At 46.7% G+C, this 22059-nt stretch overlaps 1 long non-coding RNA gene across 11 annotated transcripts in view; it reads left to right on the top strand.

Annotated features, from left to right (window-relative positions):
* The first annotated feature begins 6724 nt into the window (after positions 1–6724).
* LOC136450915 (uncharacterized) overlaps positions 6725–22059 on the top strand; it is a 28871-nt gene continuing 13536 nt past the window's right edge. For 3 of the 11 annotated variants that reach the window (XR_010758488.1, XR_010758480.1, XR_010758479.1), the window contains exons 1-3: positions 6725–6851; positions 6958–7204; positions 7364–7530. This is a non-coding gene — a long non-coding RNA (uncharacterized lncRNA). Of the gene's footprint in view, positions 6852–6957; positions 7205–7310; positions 7531–8045; positions 8187–8295; positions 8387–22059 lie in introns of all 11 variants that reach the window. The other 8 variants (XR_010758484.1, XR_010758482.1, XR_010758486.1 and 5 more) reach the window with 8 other exon arrangements.

The following is a 22059-nucleotide window of genomic DNA, read 5'->3' as shown; positions in this document are numbered from 1 at the left end:
CTAGTAGTACGTCATTGGGGACGCCGTCCGTGGCTCACCGTCGTGTCGTCCGCTCGAGGGAACGAGCCATCAGCTGACCAAGACGAGAGGTACGTACGTGATGCAGCGGCGCCACCAGTCACCAGCCACGGCACGCACGTCTCTGCCATTCGATATCGATCCGCATCCGCTGCGCGCGTGCGAATCGTCCCGACACCTGACCTACCCGAGGGGCGAGGGGGTAAGTAGGGCAATGTATACTATAGCGACACGCATTTATGCAGTCGCAGGTAAAGATGGCAACAGGTAAATATAGCAACGGGCCTCGATATTCGACGGATATTCGATTTATTAGAAAATGAGGATGGGATCATATCTTTATCAACGGATATCTAAATGGGCAAGAATCCATCCTCAATGGGTATAGCGGGTACGAGAACGTTTCCTATTTACCCGTCCCCGTTACCCGTTGGTGAACCCGATTATTTGAGCTTTCATGCGAGTACCCAAATCTGAACAATCATATATATAGTTTGTGTGTTCTAGGAACCCTAATTCAATTTTTCCTCACCATCTCCGCCAGCAGCACAAGCACGCCTGCCTCACGAGCGTTCGTGCTCCTCGCTTCCTCAGTTCGGTCTCTCTGCCACCTTTGCTCGTCCTCCTCGCAACCTCGCTCCTTCTCCTCGGCATCTCCGAGACTCCAACACTTGTACCCGGGTGAAGAAGAAATGTTTCCGATTGCTAAGCTGCGACCCCAAGTGAGGTATCTGTTACCCGACCGATACCCGACGAGTACGGGAATGAACAAGAATCTATACCCGAGACAGTTAACGGAGACGATGACGGGATGAATTCTCCGTAGCGGGGAAAAGAACGTTTTGGCAATATCTTGCCATCCTTAGTCGCAGCCCGCGGTACCGGAGCACTGGAACACTTGTGGCGTGCCGTCCTAATTGAGCTGTCCAGACGAGGCAGATTAGGTTAGGACTAACACAGAAATGGGAAATGGAGATATGAGAGCGATGAGCCGATGATGACGACGTACCTCTCGTCCTAGTCTCCTACAGTTGACCAGACCGCTCTGCTACTCGTTGTCGTTGGGCGTTGGCATCTTTTTTTTTTCATCTTTCTGTCTGGAACTTGGGTGATTTGACCCCTCGATACTCAAGCAATTTGAGGGAACAAATCACACAAATGGAATCAAAAACAAAATCTAAGTGATTGAGGCCCTGGAGTCACACAAGTAATCATAAATGTTAAATCACTCAAAACTAACTAGAACCAAAATTTGAGTGAAACAGGAGTTGAAATCACACGAATTTTGCATTCTCTCGGAACACCTTCATCCACGAAAAACAGCAAGAATTTGTTAAATTATAAATACAAAAAACCTTGTAAATTAAATATTCAAAATAACAAGAACAAATGATACAGAAAAACAACTAAGAACAAAAAAAAATAAATGTTCTATGGATGAATCAAACAAATCAACTACTAATTTTTTTCACTTAGTATTACCTACGTCAATAATACATTGCGATTACACCTGATTAAACACTATAAGTATAATTCAACTCTAGTGTAAATGAAAAAAAATAATTCACAATCCATAAAAAAGTAAATTTGCCAAGAAGAAAGCAAGATGACAAGGAACAAACATATAATCAAAAAAATGAAAAATGCAAAAAAAAAGAATGATATTTTAAAAAATAGAACAAAACATGAATTAATACAGGAAAAATAAACTTTAAACAACCTTTACACTTTGCCAATTAGTGAGATCCAAGTAGCTTGACACAACTATACAACAAATGACTAATGGTTGAAACACAACTAGATCTAAAACTATATGAGGAACAAAAAGGCAAAATTTCAAAGAATACCTAAAGGCAGGAAGCCAACATTTCAGTACCTGCGAGGCTTCAAACCAAATGTAAAGGATACACTATGTCAGCAAAAAGAAGAGAGAGGATAATTGGGATGATTTAGGAGTAGAGGAAAACCTTAGATTCTAAAAATTCACCGATGACATAGAAAGACCATTAGCAACCCCCCCCCCCCCCCCCCCCCCCGTCTCGGCCTCTGCCTGACCATCTCCACAACACAAATAGCAAGGAAGAAGAAAAACGGCAACAACATAGAATCAAAACAATAGCAGCCAGATGTACAACATCTAATCAAAAAATTGAATCAATGAAACAAAATTGACGCCGAAAATGACTGCACCTCAGTCTCCACCTCTGCCTCGACCTACACCTACACCTCCACATCCCAGAAAAATAAAAAAACACAAAAATGCAAAATTTGATTAATTGGAGCCTAATGGTCACCCAAGTAATCATACAGAACAAAACAAACGAAAAAAAACTATAAAACAAAATTCTCCCGCCATTGCAAGAACCAAGAAAATTAACAAACTACAGAAACCAAAAAATTTCTATGGAATGCAAAAACCATACGCTTTCTGAGGCCAATGGATGAACCAAACATATCAAATAAAATAAACAAAATACAAAAAACTGAAATTTTCTATGGATTGCAAATACCAAAAATAATATGAGAGCATTGCATGAAACAAACAAAACAAAAAATATACAAAGTACAAAAAAAACAAAAATTTTCTATGGAATACAAAAAAAAAATGATTTTGACGGCATTGGATCAAACAAACAAATCAAAAGTACATACAATGCAATAAAGCTATGAGACACACATGTGCCTAATAAACTTTTCCAACTTGTATTACATACATTCATAATACCTATCAATTACACCTGATTAAGGAGTGTAAGTATAGTTGAACTGGAGTGTAAATGGAAAATTTAATTCATAGTCTACATGATAATATACATAGTACTATTACTGTACTAGTACTAGGCAGGTAATTGATAGGCAGCTCACGAAAGCGGCGACCATCCCAGCGACCCGACCATCCTAGTGACCAAACGAGTCTAGCTACCAATCCTCGCCCTGGATTTGAGCCGAGCGTCCGGTGGAGAGTAAAGGCAGCGGAAAAGCGGGCCAGCCACCATGCAGCCACGTACTGCCCTCAGCCTGGCCGCGTAACATCTTTTCGTCCAATTTGTTTAGCTTCGTACGGTGACCATGCGGCCCCACTTGAACTCGTAGCTTGTGGTGACTGAGGATGGAAGCCAAAAGCAGATCCAACGAACCAGAAATCGTGTGATGGATGGGATTAATTCACCCGAGTGAAGTATAGCTTTACTGTTTTTTCCCTTTGTTATTAAAAACACTTTGAGGAGGACTGTCTGTAACGACCGTTGGAGCTTTGCCGTTAACCGTCTTTCTCGGTGACATGTGGGGCCAGAGATAAAGCCGTGCGGTGAAACTCTCCTGCTGCTTCTACGGTACTCTCTGAACGAGCGATTCTACCCGTTTGATTTGCCCGTTGCAGTGCAGTGAGCGGTCATGGGTATCTGGAGCAGAGGCGCAGAGCCACCATGAGACTTGACTGCCCCCAGGACGTTCAGCGAACGTTCCTATCTCCCCTGCAGCATGCCTGCCCCTGTCGGATCACAGTCACAGTAGTTTAACGCGTAAATCCAGGAGAGTCACAGTAGCAAAAGCAGAAGCGAGCGATCACTGACCAGACGGGGGCGGTATCTTTTGTTTTTGTCCGGGCTTTGGCCTTGACGTCATTAGCAGATCCATCAAGTGGGTCGGCAGATTAACTAACCGCGCCGACCTCCTTGAGATTGGTAAACTAGTTTAACAGTCTGTGGGGACTGTGTCAGACGAGGACGACGACGAGGACTCGTAAACCGCATCGGGGTAAACGTGGACGGATGCCGTGCCCAGCTCGGCAGCTGCAGGCGCGCTCCACGTGGGGTTTCTTAGACCGTTCCGTGACCGTCCACCGCGTGAGTGAAAGCTTGGTGGGACTGTATATGATCTCCACCTAGAGCTTCAGTTCGTTCTACATCAATTGTCCCCATGACGAATACTTCGCCCGTGGTCCAAAGGGCGGACAGTGCATGCAATGTGGGTGGGTACCCAGCCCCAGCTTGTACTAATTTATTTATTCATCGGGCATCGGCTTCTCGACATCAAGCTTCACTCTTGGAGTTCATGGAACTGGCATCGCTTGTAAAAATGCTCTCTCTCTCTCTCTCTCTCTCTCTCTCTCTCTCTCTCTCTCTCTCTCTCTCTCTCTCTCTCTCTCTCTCTCCGCTATTTAAAGTTTTCGTTTGATTTCCTACGCACGCACGCTCCACGTTCTGCGATGCATGCACACTCGTGGCATCTCACTCGACGGTCCGTGGTCCGTGGCGGGCAAATGGACCGTGGTCTTGTTCGTTCGACCAGCATCCAACCAACAACCCATCCATCGGTCAACAGTCGACAGCGGAGCGGGCATGCTGCGTCTGCGTCTGCCCAGGGGCCAGCCGGCCAGGTCAAAAAAAGCCCCGTACTGGTACTCGCCGGTCGGTCACTCGGTTGTTGGCACGCGGACAGCGTGCTCCCCGGGACCGGAGGGAGAGACCGAGAGCAGAGGAAGAAGAGCACTGCACTGGACGCCCCCCTACGTGAGACCGTACTAGTGGTACCAACAAGTGGGCTCCGGCAGAGCGGCGCTCGCGCAGGTGAGGACTGAGGAGGACCCCGCAATCTGCTGCAGGCGTCTCCGCGTAATTTCCCTCCGTCCGCTCGCTTTCACCTCCGCAGCCCGCAGGCGTCGCATCCACAGACAGGAGCGGTGAGCCAGTGACCCGCCCGCCCCGCCGAGGCGCCGACCCACCCAGGTTTCGATGCTCTGCGCCTCTGACAATGGGAACTCTTTGCCTGACCTCAGGACCGAGTCAGCCCATGGATCAGTGCTGTGATGATCTCCTTTATTCGATCTCGGTCTCCTCCCAGCTCCACTCGCATGATCCCATCGTTCTTCGGGGCTGTTTGTTTCTTAAGTCGCTTCTCAAATTCATGTCACATCAAATATTTAGATACTAATAAGGAGCATTAAATATAGATTAACTATAAAATTAATTATATAGATAAATGCTAATTTGCGAGACGATTTTTTAAGCCTAACTAATTTGTCATTAGCACATATTTACTGTAGCACGACGTTGTCAAATCATGGACTAATTAGACTTAAAAGATTCGTCTCGCAAATTAGTTGCAAGTTATGCAATTAATTTTATAATTAGTCTATATTTAATACTCCATGCATATATTCCCGTGACAGGAATTTTAGGAGGTCCTACCGTAACCAGGACAGCCCTCAACTGCGTTGGTCTGCTGCAGCCTGTAGGATATGGAAGTGCAGGACCCAGCGAGGGAGATTCCATTGGCGGGTTCGCAACGAAAGTGCAGTGCAGGGCTCATTCCTGAATTCTGACTCTACCCCGTTGCGTTGCGTGCATGTTGAGCTTTGTCTCGTCGGGATTTGGAAAACAGACAGACAGAGCAGCCCAATGGCCAATGCAGAACAGTACCAGCGAGCAAGTCCGTTTGCGTCCTACGGAGTACTCCTAGTAGAATATATACAGTGCACCGACTTGCGAACTGCTGTGCCCACAACCACAGTCACAAACATAGGCGGAGCCAGAAGCTTTTAGGAGCCCGGGTATTTTCTGTTATACAAAAATATTTAGCTAAAAAATTGTAGGGTTCTACTTTGATACAAAGAAAATTTCTTTCGAATGTCGGCGACGAGCCCGGCTAGCCACCTGGGTGTCCAGGCGGTGGCTCCGCCAGTGGTCACAAAGTTCCCAGAACGATTGGGTCATGAAACGAGGATTGTGGAACGTGGAATGCTCCTTCAGAAAGGATTTTTCACTGTCGGAACGAAACTGATCCACGTTCCCGGGACGCGGAACGTGACTGTGCCCACAACAGCAGGTTCTACGACCTCCGTTTCGAAAAAAAGATAAATACAACTTTACTCCGGTCAAAATCAAAGTTGACAAGAAATTATCTAGTACTCCGTATATGTTAAGATATCTCTCGCACGGCTATAGTTCAGCTCGATAGAGCAACTCGTTTACATGTGCACCAATGTTTTTGAAGAAAATTTACGCAATGAACATAATTGACCTTATTGCAAAATCAATGTCTTACTTCATGGATCTGGAAGAAGAAATGAATAGTAGCCTGACAATGACAAACAACCTGTTTAGTCTGATTCAGGTGCCGATTCAATTCAGGTGCTTACTCAAATAGAGCCCTCATTGATTTACTAGTTGATAAGGTCAATACCCAGACTACTCAATGCTAGGCGTAGTGAGGATAAGGGCCTCCAAAAAACTTCTTTTCATTCTATGAATGAAATCTAAGATGTCTGAAGTCTCATATTGAACTCTTGCAGTGGAACGATAGAAACTTCATTTCACTAAGTTTATAAAAAATAATATTAACATATTGAGTCAAAATAGGTAGACTATAAAAATATATTTCATGATGAATTTAGTGATAAACATTAATTTCCTTTAATATAATCGTGCACTTCTCCTATATTTTTTATACCTGTTATTATAATTTTGTCATTGTTTGACTATAAAATTTGTAATTTTTTCACAAAAGCTATGTGTTGCCCGTGTGATTTTTTGGCTCCCGTCACACTGTCTTTGTGGTCGTTCGATCTGGCCTTTGACCGATCTCGTTCGTCCATTCGTGTTATCCTTTGCGCTCCTATGGCCACCGCCCGCCCCCTGCGTGGCAAGTTTTGCTTATTTGGCTGACGCCTGGGGCCCACTTGTCAGCATTTTTTTTTGGAAACACGCGCCTTTATTTCTTTTGAACTGTTCATTTTCTTTCCCCATTTCCTTTCGTCTTCCCCACTCGTCTGGCGGTGGCGGAGGCGGGGCCCACGGCTGACGGAGTTCTTCCTCGTTGTTTTGCTATCGCAGGTTAGTTTTGGTCCCTTTTTTGTCATCAGATTAGGTAGATCTTGTTGTTCTCGAGTTGATTTTATGTTCTATTTCTCTTTGTTTCTTATCTTATTCGATGGATTAGCCGGATGTGGAGCTTTGGTTGAGGCGGATCTTCTCGTTGAGGTTGAACCCTAGGTCCTCGCCGTGGCGGAGTCGTCGGTCGAAGTCGAGCCGGTTGTCGAGGTTCACACGGTTCCGTATCTGGACGCTGAGTTGTAGGCGGGTCTTCCCCTTTTCCTTTCGTCTTCCCCGCTTCTCTGACGATGACGGAGGCGTAGTCCGCACCGGATGGAGCTCTTCATCGTCGAGACGTCGATTTGTCATCGCAGGTTAGTTTTGGTCCCATTTTTTTCATCCGATGTTGTAGATCTTTGTTGTTCTCGTATTGATTTAGGTTCTATTTTCTCTCTGTTCTTATTCTATTTGTTCGATTAGTCGGAGGTGGAGCTTTGGCTGAGGCGGATTTTTTTGTTGAGTCTGAACACTAGGTATTCACCGAGGCGCAGTCGTCGGTCGAGGTTGAGCCTGTTGCGGAGTTGGACGCTATTGTAGAGCTAGAGGCTGAGTTGTAGCCTTATCTGGAGTTGGAGTTGGAGGTGGATTCCATTACTGATTTGAAGTCGTAGTCCTTATCCGGTGTGGATAAGTACCTACGGTGAGTTTGGGTAGTTGTTATTATGTAGAAATCGGATCTATACTTGTGTTTTTGTTCCTTCGGTTCCTTTGCTGTTTGAATTCCCAATGTATTGCTTATATATATCTAAATTTGGTGTTGCTATTTATGCTTTGTCAGCCGCTAGATTATTTGGACAAATTGCTTAGTTCAACTTGTTAGTGTTGATATTCAGTAATATAGCGTATTCAATTTTGTAATTTGTTACGTCTCATACAATATTTGTTGTTCCTGTACTTGTTGGTTGTTTGATAATTTCTACACGATTAGTACTTTGATGAATTTTTGTTTATGTCTGTTGTTTATGTTATCATGTAAAAATTGCTAAATAATTTCTTAAAGTTGTTTCAGTTAATTGGCACCTATTTAGCTTATATGATTGAATTGTTTTCCTGTTTATGTTATATGAACTTATTTTCCCAGCCTTGTTATGTGAGTTGTTGTTTTGTTGCCAGTTTAACTGGCTATTTGCTTCTTTTCCTTTGTGTTTTGCTCAGTTAGAAATCATCCATCTATTGATCTGAAGATTGTGTTCCTTTCTCTGCTGGCCTTTGAAGCAATTATCCTTATTGATAATTTTAGGTAACCAATTTGAGCTATTACCCTTTCTTTCCTGTGGATTGTTATATTGCGTCACTGTAAGTTCTTTTGTTCCCAACGATGAGAAGGCATTGCACATAACCAGGAGTTACTATTGTCTAAACAGTTTGGCTTCTTACATTTTCTTTTGTATGATTTCAACTAAAGGGCAGACCCAGTGCCGGAGGCTCCCATATGAGTGGGGTCTGGGGAAGGAAAAAACCGAGGCAAGCCTTCCCTCCACAAAATCTGCGGAGAGGTTTCAACTGTGTTGATATATTTTGTTATGTACTCTCTATCCTTCCTAAATTATAAGACGTTTTGGCTTTTTCTAGATATATTGTTTTTAGTGTGTATCTAGACATAGTGTATATCTAGGTATATAGCAAAAGCTACGTATCTAGAAAAGCTAAAACATCTTATAATTTAGAATGGAGGGAGTATTTTACTTTGCCTATTCTTGTAATCGCCGTAGACAGTTGACCTGTCTGGTCTTTTAAATATCGAATGGACCCGTAGAAGCAGCTAAATGTGTTGTCTTTCAACATCCATAGTTCCAACAGTTGCTTGCTGTGCTAGCTTGTTTATGTTATATGAACTTAGTTTCCCAGCCTCGTCATGTGAGTTTTTGTTTTGTTGCTTGTTTACCTGGCTATTTGGTTGCTGAAACTCTTTTTTTTGTAGATATTTTGCAAAACATGATTGATTAAGCTTTTTTGTTTTGGTCCTCTGTTCTTTTGTAAGCCAATTATGTTGGTTGTCATTGAATGTATCAAATCATTTTTTGTGTTGTAATGTAATTCTATTGAAATGATTCCAGTAAGCTTGCTTATTTTTTTAATTTTTCCCCCTGGTTTTACCATATGTGTTTTTATGATTTAGGAAATGTCTTTATATAAGTTATTGTGGTCTATCTATTTTTTGTTCATATATAATTATTGTCGGGTTCATAAAACCCGGGGTCCCTCGGGGACCGGCTTCCACGCCAAGGCTTAGCCCAAGAGTCTAAAACGACAGGCCGGAAGAGCGGCCCAGTCACCGACTGGAAGGTCTGGCCGAAGAGGAACACCGCCCGCTCGTCGGCTACTTCGGCCCACCTCTCCGATCGGAGCGTTCGCTTCGACTCTAGCCGCCTCCGGACGGCCTCTCCGATCAGAAGGCCTGGCCCAAAACACTACTTCCAACTCCGACCCAGGTTCGCAGGAACCCTGCTCACCACTCTTCTCTGATCGGCACACTCAGAGCCGACTGGAGCCATCCGATCGGGGACGCCCGCTCGGTGGGAACCAGAAGACGTGTGGAGAAAAGCAAGGCAAGGCTCATAAGTCAAAACCACTGTACCAGGGACCATACCCTGCACGGAACAGTACTCTACAGCCACCCTGACACAAATAGTATTGTAGGTGCCGACATCTCCCTCTATTGTATTATAGGGGCCACTAAAACTCCCACACGGTAAGGCCCCCCACGTGCCTCTGGGCATCGATAGCGGTATGGGCGCCAGGATTTACCATACCGGGTGAACATAACAAGACTCCTCACATGCCTCTAGGCATCAAATAGTATTTGCAGGTACCGACGTCTACCATCCCTGAAAAAGGCAGCACGACCTCCCGCATGCATCTGACATTCTACAGTGACATCAACAGTGTTGTAGGCGCCTACCATTATCTTGTACTCGCCAGCGTGGGCAACAAGGCTCAGTAGCATACGTACTCTCACCCTCTCACTTGTAAAGCCATCCCCTTTATCTATAAAAGGGGACGTGCCCCTCCAACAAAGAGAGAGCCCTTCTTGAAGATAACAAGCACCAATCAAGTTCACTAGCTCACAACTATAGAACCGTTGGGTTTGGACTCCAAGCACACACTTGAACACTTACTCATAGCGCAGCTCCCGTCGCTCCCGGCCCTTCTGACCAGAGCCGACCGGACCTCCTGTACACCCCTTCTTTGTCCTTCTCGTTTGTAACTCCACAGCAAACTTCGAGCACCTAGGCTCAAGAATAAAGTCACTAACCGACCTAAACTGGACATAGGGCACGTTGCCTGAACCAGTATAAATCCTGTGTCATTGAGTGCTAGGCCACCTCCGATCACAACGTACGACAAAACTACAAATATTCACTAGTTGGCCACTTTCTGCACTGATAGTTGGCGCCGTCCGTGGGGAAGACGCTGTACGTTCAACACTTTTTGGTCATCAGATGGCCCACTTTTCCACCACCTTCATCGTGGTAGGCTTAGGCGATACGATTCGCTTCGGCTCGCTAGAGTTTCCCACACTCTCACCAGCTGGGGTGCGGGCTACACCTATCTTCGAGCCATCCTAGGCCTTCCTCTTTGGAAGCCTGGACTTCATCGGCGACTGGCTCGACATGCTACACCTCTACGAGGAGGCTCACGTCCCGGTACCCATTGGAGGAGCGCCCTCCATCAACTTCGGGACGCATGTCTTCGATGACGCGACATCTGCGCTTCTTTCCGAGCAAACTCTCTGCTCAAACCTCGCTGTAAGCAATATACGTACTGTTATTTACTCTTTGCTTACTGTCTCCCACCATCACCCAGAGGGACTATATCACCTAGACCACAAACACTGTATGATCGATTCCCCTATGGCCTCACGTCCTCCACAGATGCGTGCGCTCGGGGGCTCCAAAGGATGCTGGCATCATCCCCCTCACATCTGAATTCATGGGAATGGCAGGCTACGCTCCTACCGAACTCCCAAATGGCGAGGGCGAGAGCGACGGTTCTAGCATTGGTGACGTGGCACCCCACCACCATTCGTCCTAGGAGTGCGCTATGACGGACGCTCTGGGACAGCCGTCGGTGGTTGTGGAGTCCACGCAGACTCACACCCCTCTGAACCCACGTGCAGGGGCCCTCACGTATATGCAAGCGCACGCCAAGGAATTATGACAACGGTAGTAGAGCCAGCCGCCGCCTACGCCGGCGCAGTCGGTACAGCATGTTGCGCCCTATGCGCATGGCTCGGCGGGTGGCGTTCATGGTCACGCCCGTCAGGTCCAACACGACATCGTGAACGAGGGGAACGATCTCCCCCAATTCACCCGGGCGGGCCAGAATATCGCTGCTATGGCAATACTTCTGCGTGGTGTTCCTAAGCCCGTCGACCCCTGGGAGCGGGCAGTCTACCGGAACCTATGGGTTCTAGTAGAAGCCATCATCATCCAACAGACAGAAAGCTCTGCGTCACGACTCCGACCCGCACCCTCTCTCCCCACTAGGGGAACAGGGATGTGCCAGACAGATCGCTCCATTCGCTCGCCGCTACAGTCGTCAAACGTGACTCCGGGGGCGGCAGCCCCACCACGGTCTGGCCTAGCGCCTGCCCCACACCGACCACTGGTACCCGAGTAGCCCGATCCACACTAGGACGCACGTAGCATCGTCAACAACCGGCATCGGGCCCGGCACGATCATGACATCCACCGTACGGTGGTAGGCGACACGGATCCTAGCCAAACCATCGAGGGGAGCGATGAAACGCGCCCTAGGTGCGGTCACCGGCTAGATGACCAGAGCCCTAGCCCTGAGGGCCCGAGACCACGGGCCTTCAGTCGGCGTATCCGGAGAGCACCGTTCCCGCAGCGATTCCAGCCACCCACCAACATCGCCAAATACACTGGGGAGACAAACCTAGGCATTTGGCTCGAAGACTTTTGGCTCGCCTATCGGGCCAGAGGAGCGGATGATGACTATTTCATCATTCAGTATCTTCCCATTTGCGTGGAGGAACATGTTCGGGCATGGCTTGAATTTCTCCCGCACGACAGCATCTACGACTAGGCGGATCTCAAGAGGGTCTTCGTCGAGAATTTCTAGGGGACGTATGTCCATCCTGGAAAATCCTAGGACCTCAAGAGCTGTCAGCAGGAGCCTAGCGAGTCCCTACGGGATTACATCTATAGCTTCTCCCAACGATGCAACTCCCTCCCTGATGTCATCGACACAGACATCATCAGCGCATTCCTCTCCGGGACGAACTGCGAGTCCCTGATCCACAATCTTGGCTGCCTAAAACCCCATACCACCCATGACCTGCTCGACATTGCCACTAACCATGCCTCTGGCGAGGAGGCAATCGGAGCAGTCTTTGGCAAAGGCCAGGACAAAGGCAAGGTCAAGCGCGCGGACCCAGATGAGGGCCCCTCCACATAGAGGGGCAAGAAGAACAAAAATGATCGGCGCCGATCGGACAACACCACGGTGGTAGCCGCAGCTGATCACACAGGCAAGCAGCCCCAATAAGGACTGCCTTACCACTTCAACAAACTCATGGACAACCTGTGCACCAACCACGCCTACCCTATCAAATACCTCTACAAGGACTACGAGCTCCTAAAATGTTTCCTCTAACAGGCCCATGGGCCAAAGGAGGGAGACGGCAAGGAGGTGGTGGCCAAGAAAGGAGGCACTATAGGCAAGGACGGGGACATTTTCCTCGATGCTACCGAATGCATCATGATCTTCGGTGGGTCTGATGCCATCTGGTCCAAGCAACAGCACAAGGTTCGCTATAGAGAGGCATGCACCATCGAGACGGCCATCCCCTCCTTCCTCAGCTGGTCAGAATCTCCGATCACCTTCGATTAGAGGGATCATCCCTCCCACGTCACGAGACTAGGACGCTACCCGCTCGTCGTCGATCCCATTGTCCGCAAGAAGCACCTTACCAAGGTGCTGATGGACGAAGGCAGCGACCTCAACATCCTATGCATTGACACCCTCGATGCCATGCGCATCCCCTGATCAGAGCTCCACCTGGCGAGCTCCCCCTTTCACGAGGTAATCCTTGGAGCGTAGGCATACCCTCTCGGACAGATCGATCTATCTGTCACGTTTGGTAGTTGGGCCAACTTCCGCTCGAAGATCCTCACCTTCGAGGTGGTGGACTTTCTAGGGTTCTACCACGCCATCTTGGGACGGCCATGCTATGCTAGATTCATGGTGATCCCCAACTACACCTACCTAAAGCTGAACATGCCGAGACCAAACAGTGTCATCACCATGAGTAGCGCCTTTTCGCATGCCCTCACGTGTGACCGTGAGCACTATGAGCTCACCACCGCGGTTGTCAACTCGTCTGAGCTCCCATAGCTTGGGGAGTCATCGGCTCCGGTAGTCCCAGACTGCAACAAACCAACTTCCTCGATGGCCTTCCATCCGCTCAAAGAAGCCAAGGTGGTGGGAATCGACCCCGCCAACCCAACCAAGATGGTTCAGATCGGGACCCAGCTCCCGATGAAATAGGAATGTGAGCTCGTTGACTTCCTACATGATAATCATGATGTCTTCGCATGGCAGCCCTCTGACATGTCGGGGATACCATGGGAGGTCACCGAGCACGTGTTGCACCTTATCCCAGGCTCAAAGCTCACCAAGTAGCGTCTGTGTCACTTCGACGATGAGAGGCGCAGGGCCATAGGTGAAGAGATTGCCAAGCTCCTAATAGTAGGATTCATCAGAGAGGTATTCCACTCCGACTGGCTTGCCAATCCCGTTCTTATCAAAAAGAAGACTAGGAATTGGAGAATGTGTGTTGATTATACTAGGCTCAACAAGGCGTGCCCAAAGGATCACTTTCCTTTGCCACGCATAGACCAGATAGTTGACTCCACCTCGGGTTATGAGATCCTCTCCTTTCTAGATGCCTACTCAGGCTATTACCGGATCGCGATGAAAGAATCCAATCAGCTCGCGATCTCGTTCATCACCCCGTATGGTTCGTACTGCTACATAACCACCCCTTTTGGTCTGAAGAACATGGGTGCCACCTACCAAAGGTGCATGCAGCAATGCTTCGTCGACCAAATTGACCCTCTCGATCAGCCTGATCAAGTCGAGTGGCCGAAACCAACAATTGCCGTCTATGTTGATGACACAGTGGTCAAAACAGCCAAAGTTTGCGACCTGATCGTGAACCTGGCCGTGACATTCGTGAACCTCCAAAGGTTCAACATCAAGCTGAACCCTAAGAAATGTGTTTTTGGGGTTCCAAAGGGGAAGCTACTTGGATACATCGTGTTCAAATGCGGCATCGAGGCCAACCCTGAGAAGATCACAGCCATCTCCAACATGGGCCCCATATGCAATGTCAAGGGCGTACAAAGGCTCACTGGCTATCTAGCTGCCCTAAACCGCTTCATCTCTTGGCTCGGCGAACGAGGGATGCCACTCTATAAGCTCCTCAAAAAGACGGACACCTTCATTTGGACTGAGGAGGCCCAACAGGCTCTGGAAAGCCTCAAAGCATCCCTAACATCGGCCCTAATCCTTGTTGCTCCCAAACAGGGAGAACCCCTCCTCCTTTACATCGCGGCAAGCAACCACATGGTTAGTGCGGCCCTGGTCATCGAAAGGGAGGAGCTGGGACACCAGCTCAAGGTACAGCGACCCATATCCTTTGTCAAGTAGGTACTCACCGACCCTAAGGTCCGGTACCCCTAGGTGCAAAAACTCCTATACGTCGTTCTAATGGCGACCAGGAAGCTCCTACACTACTTCACCGACCATGAAGTTGTGATCGTCACTTCATACCCACTTGGAGACATCATCCGCAACCGCAATGCCGCAGGGTGGATCTCCAAGTGGGCACAAGAACTCATGGGCCATGACATCAGGTATACCCCTCATACTGCTATTAAGTCTCAGGCTCTCATGGATTTTGTCGCCAAATGGATGGAGGTCTAGCTACCGACACCGGATGTCACCCATGAGTACTGAACAATATACTTTGATGGATCTGTAAGGGTGCCTGGCTTGGGGGCCAGAGTGGTTCTGATCTCCCCAGACGGAAGTAGGCTCCGCTATGCCATCCACCTCTATTTTTTAGCTTTAAACAACATCGCGGAATACGAGGCCCTAATCAACGGACTACGCATCGCCATTGAACTCGACGCTACGTGACTCTATGTTCGCGGTGACTCAGAACTGGTCGTCGATTAGGTCATTGTCAATGCGGGACCCACAGGATACCCCGTAAGGGAGAGAGAAGATCTAGTCTAACTAGGATTCTTCCCATGTAATCTTAGTAGTAGTACTATTCAGTAATCCTACTAGGAACTCTTATTATAAACCAACTAAGACTCTGGCCTCCTGACTATATAAAGGAGGGCAGGGCGCCTAGGGAAAAAAACAACAATTGTACAACACAACACTTTACAATCAATCCAACGCAAAGGCTAAACACCGACTGGACGTAGGGTTATTACTCGATCCATGATCGAGGGCCTGAACCAGGATAAATCGACTATCTCTTGCGTTAACCATCGAGTTCAGCATACCCCAAAGTCTAAACATACTGCCCCGAGTACCCCCGTGACAGGCTATCGGTGGTAAAACATCGATAGCTGGCGCGCCAAGTAGGGGCTTTCTGCAAAATTGCATCCGAGAGCTCGATGGACCTCAACAACATGATCTTCTCAACGGGATCCACTTTCATCTTTGGCTCATGGATCTACGAGGCGGACAACAATGGCAAGCTCCAAAGTCATCTCCTCGAAGATTCGAAACACCATGAAGACGATTCCATTCCGATGACCATGATAGATCAAATCTCTAGAGGATTCACGTAGCTCATAGTGTCTGATTCAACTCAGGTTCCACAGCTTTGCGCATCTGACTTGAATTCGAGCTCCGCATTCGAATTGGAGTCTTATCCGAGTCCTTTCGGGAAACCGAGTTCTTTTCCGATGGGACTTAAGAATGCGGCCTTGACCTATCAAGAATACAACTCAGAGTACGCGCAGAATCCCTTCAAGAAGTCGGATCTTCCTCCACTTGGACTCCTAAACATGGCAACATCTTATCAGGAACAGTTCGAAAGATCCTTCAATCTAATGCTTGGGATACCACTGACAGGAGCCCAGGGGGGTCTCATGCTAACGATAACATCACAAGACTGTATCATCCACTGGCCAGGTTCCATTCCTGAAGATAGCAGAACCCAACTAGTCGGCACAACAACAACAGCTATTCTACCTTACTAAGAAGGAGACTCGATCTGCGACATCGAGGCATCTACTAAAGTCATCAGCAACTCCGACGGTATGAAAACTAACACTAATAACAGAACGGCTCATGCACGGGAAGTGCTCATGGTTCGACGTCCTCAGTCACCATTAAATCCCCCAGAAGCACCCGATGTCAGGTCATCAGATGAATCAGAATCCAACATATCACCCTTTGCCCAGGGCTATGATGGAGAAACCAAGAGTCAAAAACAAGCTAGAGAAAGGAAGAACAAGTTGAAGCAAGGGCGCCAACACCGTGCTAGGCAACGCAGGGAAGCCTAGATCAAATACGAGTCAGATTTGGCTGAATACGACAGAAGAAAATCACAACGAGAAGTCGAAGGAAGACGCACGGTGAATACGCCTTACGATAAGATTCGAGAAGCATTAGAAGAACTCAGGGCAACTTCATATCCCGGTGAGAAGTATGAATAGCTCTAAGACTTGCTCCGGTCGACGATCCCGAGAACGCATGAAGAGAGAGCCCAATCAAGACTACCCGCCAGATCAACAACCCATAGGCAAGAAGATCAAAATCAAAGGAAGTCTGCTTTCGAAAGACTTGGGCCAGGTGGAAGCCATAACGGAGAAAGTAGGAAGGAACATAATCAAGGCCACCAATTTGAACAACCAAGAAAGACTAGGAGTAGGGTGCCTACCCAGACAGCCTCGCAGAACTATTCCCATCAAAACAATAGTTGGCTAGAAGGAGGTGCCGAATCCAAATTCAAAGAAGCCGGAACGCACGACAGATTCCCCTGTTTCGTGAACAGGCTTGCATCAGTACGATTACCTCACAAGTTCAAACCGTCTAACCACTTCAAGTATGATGGCAAAACTAAACCAAGGCAATGGCTCAGAATATATTCACAATCAATTGAACTAGCTGGAGGAGACGATGATATCAAAACCCTGTTCTTTCCCATGGCACTAGAAACTATGCCCCTCCAATGGTTCGATAAATTAAATCTAGGATCTATCAGAAATTGGGAGGATTTACAAAGAGCTTTTTGTGAGAATTTCGCAGGAATCATTACACACCCAATCACTCATGCAGAACTAAAAGGACTCAAGCAAAAGGGAGGCGAAAGTCTCAGAAATTACTATCGATGATTCGGCGAACTACGAGCTCAAGTGCATGACATCACCGAACGAGAAGTAATTGAAGCTTTCTCTCACGGAATCATGGCTAGGTGGTAATTTCAAGACTTCTGCAAAGAAAATCCAAGAAACAATGAAGAATTTAGATGAACAGTAGAAAAGATGATTACTGCAGAAGAAAAAACACGAGAGAGGTTCCCAGATAGAAGCAACCAGGACAACCCGGACAAGCAAAATTATCGAAATAGCAGACATCAAGAAAAAAAACGTAGACTAGACAATACCGTGGCAATGACCGACAAATCAAAGAAGTTTTCCAAACCCAGAAGATATGATGACATTGAAAACATACATTGCCCATTGCACCCAATGGGAGACACACCATCGAAAATTGCTACACTTTCAATGATCGATACACAAGAAAGGATAGTAAGGAGAACACCAAAGAGGACAAACAGAAAAAGATGAAGACAACCACGAGGACAAAGGATTCCAAAAACCTAGGGGAACAGTAGCAGTGATCTTCTCAGGGGCTCCAGATTGCAGAAGCAAACATCAAGAAAAACTAGCACTACGAACTATCATGACAGCAGAACCGACTACACCAAGATATCTCAATTGGTCACAATATCCAATCCAATTTTCAAGAGAAGACCAATGGACTAGCGTGGGGAATGTAGGCCATTACCCACTAGTTCTAGACCCAACTATTGTCGATATGACTGTTACCAAAGTACTAATCGACGGAGGAGCTAGACTCAACATCATCTTTTCAGAAACACTAAGGAAGATGGGACTATAACTCGCCGGGATGATCACACCAACAAGCACACCTTTTTATGGAATAGTACCCGGCAAAGCAGCCATGCCGCTCGGACAAATTACTCTACCAGTCACTTTTGGAACACCCTCAAACTACCATACAGAATTCATCAAATTTGAGGTGGCGGACTTTGAGTCATCATACCACGCAATTCTCGGACGATCGGCACTAAGAAAATTCATGGCGATACCACATTACCCGTATTTGCTGCTTAAGATGCCAGGACCCAACAGTATCCTTTCTCTTCAAAGTGATTTGAAGCGTGCTTTCGACTGCGACGTTCAGGCAATCCAAATTGCAGCCAAAGCACAAGCCAACAATGGAAGAAAAGAAATAGCCACAATTGCTGCAGAGATGAGCCAAGAAGAATTAGAAATACCGGCTAAAAAGCCCAGCATCATCACACCACCAAAAGAAGCCGACATCAAGCAAATCAACTTGGGCACTGGCGATACCTCCAAGACAGCAACCATCGGTGCTCACCTCTTGGCAAAATAGGAACTCGCGCTCACCAACTTTCTTCGGGACAACAAAGATATCTTCACTTGGAAGCCGGCCGACATGCCAGGTGTCCCAAGAGAGTTGGCTGAGCACAGAATTGATGTTAATGAAAGCTCCAAGCCTGTAAAGCAATGGCTACGACGATTCTCACCCGACAAAAAGGCAGCGATTAAAAAGGAAATCACAAAACTAATGGCAGCCGGATTCATCAGAGAAATCCTTCATCCAGACAAACCCGGTCCTTGTGCAGAAGAAGAACATGGACGAATGGCGCATGTGCGTCGACTACACAGATCTCAACAAACATTGCCCAAAAGATCCGTTCGGGCTACCACGCATTGACCAGATAGTCGACTCAACAGCAGGGTCTGCACTATTATCCTTTCTCGATTGCGATTCAGGGTATCACCAGATCACATTAAAAGAACAAGACCAGAGCAAGACGTCTTTCATTACTCCGTTCGGTGCTTACTGTTACAAGACCATGTCGTTTGGACTAAAGAACGCTGGTGCCACATACCAAAGAGCTATCCAAACTTGCCTTGGGGATCAAATTGGTGAAAATGTGGAGGCATACGTGGATGATGTAGTGGTGAAAACAAAGAACTCAGACACTCTGATTGAAGATTTAAAGCAAACCTTCGAAAACTTGAAGAGATAGAGATGGAAGTTGAACCCAAATAAATGTGTATTCGGAGTTCCCTCAGGACAACTACTCAGATTTTTGGTCAGTCAGCGCGGGATTGAAGCCAGCACCAAGCAAATTCGAGCTATAACAGAAATGGGCCCACCTAGAAGTATCAAAGATGTGAAGAAACTAACAGGATGCATGGCGGCCCTCAACTGTTTCATATCAAGACTCGGCGAAAAGGGGTTACCTTTCTTTAAACTACTAAAGAAGACAGACAAGTTTGAGTGGACAAAAGAGACCGACAAAGCTTTCAAGAAACTTAAGGCATACCTCACATCCTCACCAATTCTCACACCCCCAAGGAAAGACGAAGATATGATGCTATACATTGCGGCGACTACTGCTGTGGTCAGCACGGCAATAGTCGTAGAAAGAGAAGAAGAAGGACGCGTGTATAAAGTACAATGACCCGTATACTACATCAGTGAAGTATTATCTGAATCAAAAATACGATACCCGCATGTACAAAAACTACTCTACGCCCTATTGATCACTTCACGCAAGCTTCGCCACTATTTTGAAAGCCACCAGATCACAGTGGTGACAGACTTCCCGCTCAGAGATATCTTACACAACAGAGATGCGACAGGACGCATATCAAAGTGGGTAGTTGAACTCGGAGCTCTTAACATCGATTTCACCCTGCGGAAAGCAATCAAATCTCAAGCCCTTGCCGATTTTGTGGCCGAGTGGACAGAGATTCAACAGCCTTTATCAGATACAATTCTTGACCACTGGAAGATGTACTTTGATGGGTCACTCAAACTTGGCAGAGCCGGTGCAGGCGTTCTCCTCATTTCTCCAGAAGGAAAACAACTCAAGTACGTCCTTCAGATATTATGGCAAGCTACAAATAACGAAGCAGAATATGAAGCCCTCATCCACGGGCTATGAGTGGCAATTACCCTCGGAATAAAGAGATTACTCGGATACGGCGATTCAGCAGTAGTCATCAACCAAGTCAACAAAGATTGGGATTGCACCAAAGAAAACATGGGTGCTTACTGTGCTAAAATACGGAAACTTGAAAAACATTTCCAAGGATTAGAAATTCTACATGTCCTGTGCGATTCCAACATTGCAGCAGATGTCCTCGTCAAGCTCGGATCAGACAGAGCGAAGGTTCCACCTGGCATATTCATAGAAGAGCTATCAGTTCCCTCTATCAAACAACTTGGAGAAACAACCCATGAAATTTAGGCTAAAGGCGTTCAGATCTTGGTAATCAACACTTCATGGAGCCAAGTTTTCATCGACTATATCAAAGAAAATAAATTGCCAGCAGATAAAGCAAAAGCCACCCAAGTTGTTCGCAGAAGCAAAAACTATGCTCTAGTAGGAGAAAGACTTTACAGAAGAGCAGCATCATCAGGAGTACTCCTAAAATGTGTCTCATTTGAAGAAGGCAAAGAGATCTTAGACGAAATACACTCAGGTTGCTGTGGAAATCATGCCGCTTCAAGAACACTGGTTGGCAAAGCATTTCGCACTAGATTCTACTGGCCAACCGCTTTGAAAGACATAGAAGAACTTGTCAGAAAATGCAAAGGTTGCCAAATGTTTGTAAGACAAGCCCATGTACCAGCTCACAATCTTATCTGCATCCCACTCGCTTGACCTTTTTCCTGCTGGGGGCTGGATCAAGTAAGACCCCTGAAGAAAGCAAAAGGCGGCTTCAAGTACATCTTTGTAGCAATCGACAAGTTCACCAAGTGGATTGAATACAAACCACTCATGAAATACAGCGCAACCAAAGCAGTCGAGTTCATCCAAGACATTATGCACCGCTTTGGCATACCCAATCGCATCATCACAGATCTAGGCTCCCCCTTCACAGCTATAGAATTCAAAAGCTGGGCACAAGACTGTGGTTTTAGTATAGACTATGCGTCTGTTGCACATCTAGAAGCCAACGAACAAGTAGAAAGGGCTAATGGACTCATACTAGCTGGATTAAAACCAAGGTTATATGAAGAACTAGTGGACTATGGGTCCAAATGGATTGAAGAATTACCTAAAGTAGTATGGGGGCTACGAACTCAAATAAGCAGAGCAACAGGCTACTCACCCTTCTTCCTAGTTTATGGGTCAGAGGTCGTACTGCCTACCGACTTGATCTGGACATCACCAAAGATAGAACAATACGATGAAGGAGAAGCAGAACACACAAGAAGATTAGAACTCGACAGCTCAGAAGAAGTCAGAGTAAACGCTACCCTCCAATTAGCCAGATACCTACAAGGTTTAAGACGACACTACAACAAGAGTACCCATCCTCGATCATTACAAGTCGGAGACTTAGTGCTAAGAAGGATAGAAAAAACTGATGGACGACATAAGCTACCCAGTCCATGGGAAGGTCCGTTCATTGTCACAAAAGTCACTGGACCAGGCACATACAAGTTAATAACCAAAGATGGAAGAGAAGTCAACAATACATGGCACATCAGCCAGCTAAGAAGATTCTACGCATGAAAACAACTCAAAGGAGAATACATGTACGAAGCACAAGAGATCAATGTTCATGACCTATAAAGATGTTCCTCGACAAAATGTGTATTATGGCTTATCAAACGATCATAATCAATAAAGATGGTTTTTTGACAACATATGTCTTATGATGACTAAGCCCCGAGTTGTTTCCAAAAGAGCAAAATGGCTGAAACATGCCTGAGCCTACCGGCCGAGAGCAAAATAGCCAAAAAGATGCTTGAGCCTGCCGATGAGGGTTGCTAATAAGCTAACACCCGAACAAAAGAGCAAAATGGCTGAAAT

This window comes from Miscanthus floridulus, chromosome 5 (genome assembly GCF_019320115.1).
Source record: "Miscanthus floridulus cultivar M001 chromosome 5, ASM1932011v1, whole genome shotgun sequence".
NCBI lineage: Eukaryota > Viridiplantae > Streptophyta > Magnoliopsida > Poales > Poaceae > Miscanthus > Miscanthus floridulus.
Note: the sequence above shows the minus strand (reverse complement) of the source record. Positions and strands in the feature narration are given on the sequence as shown.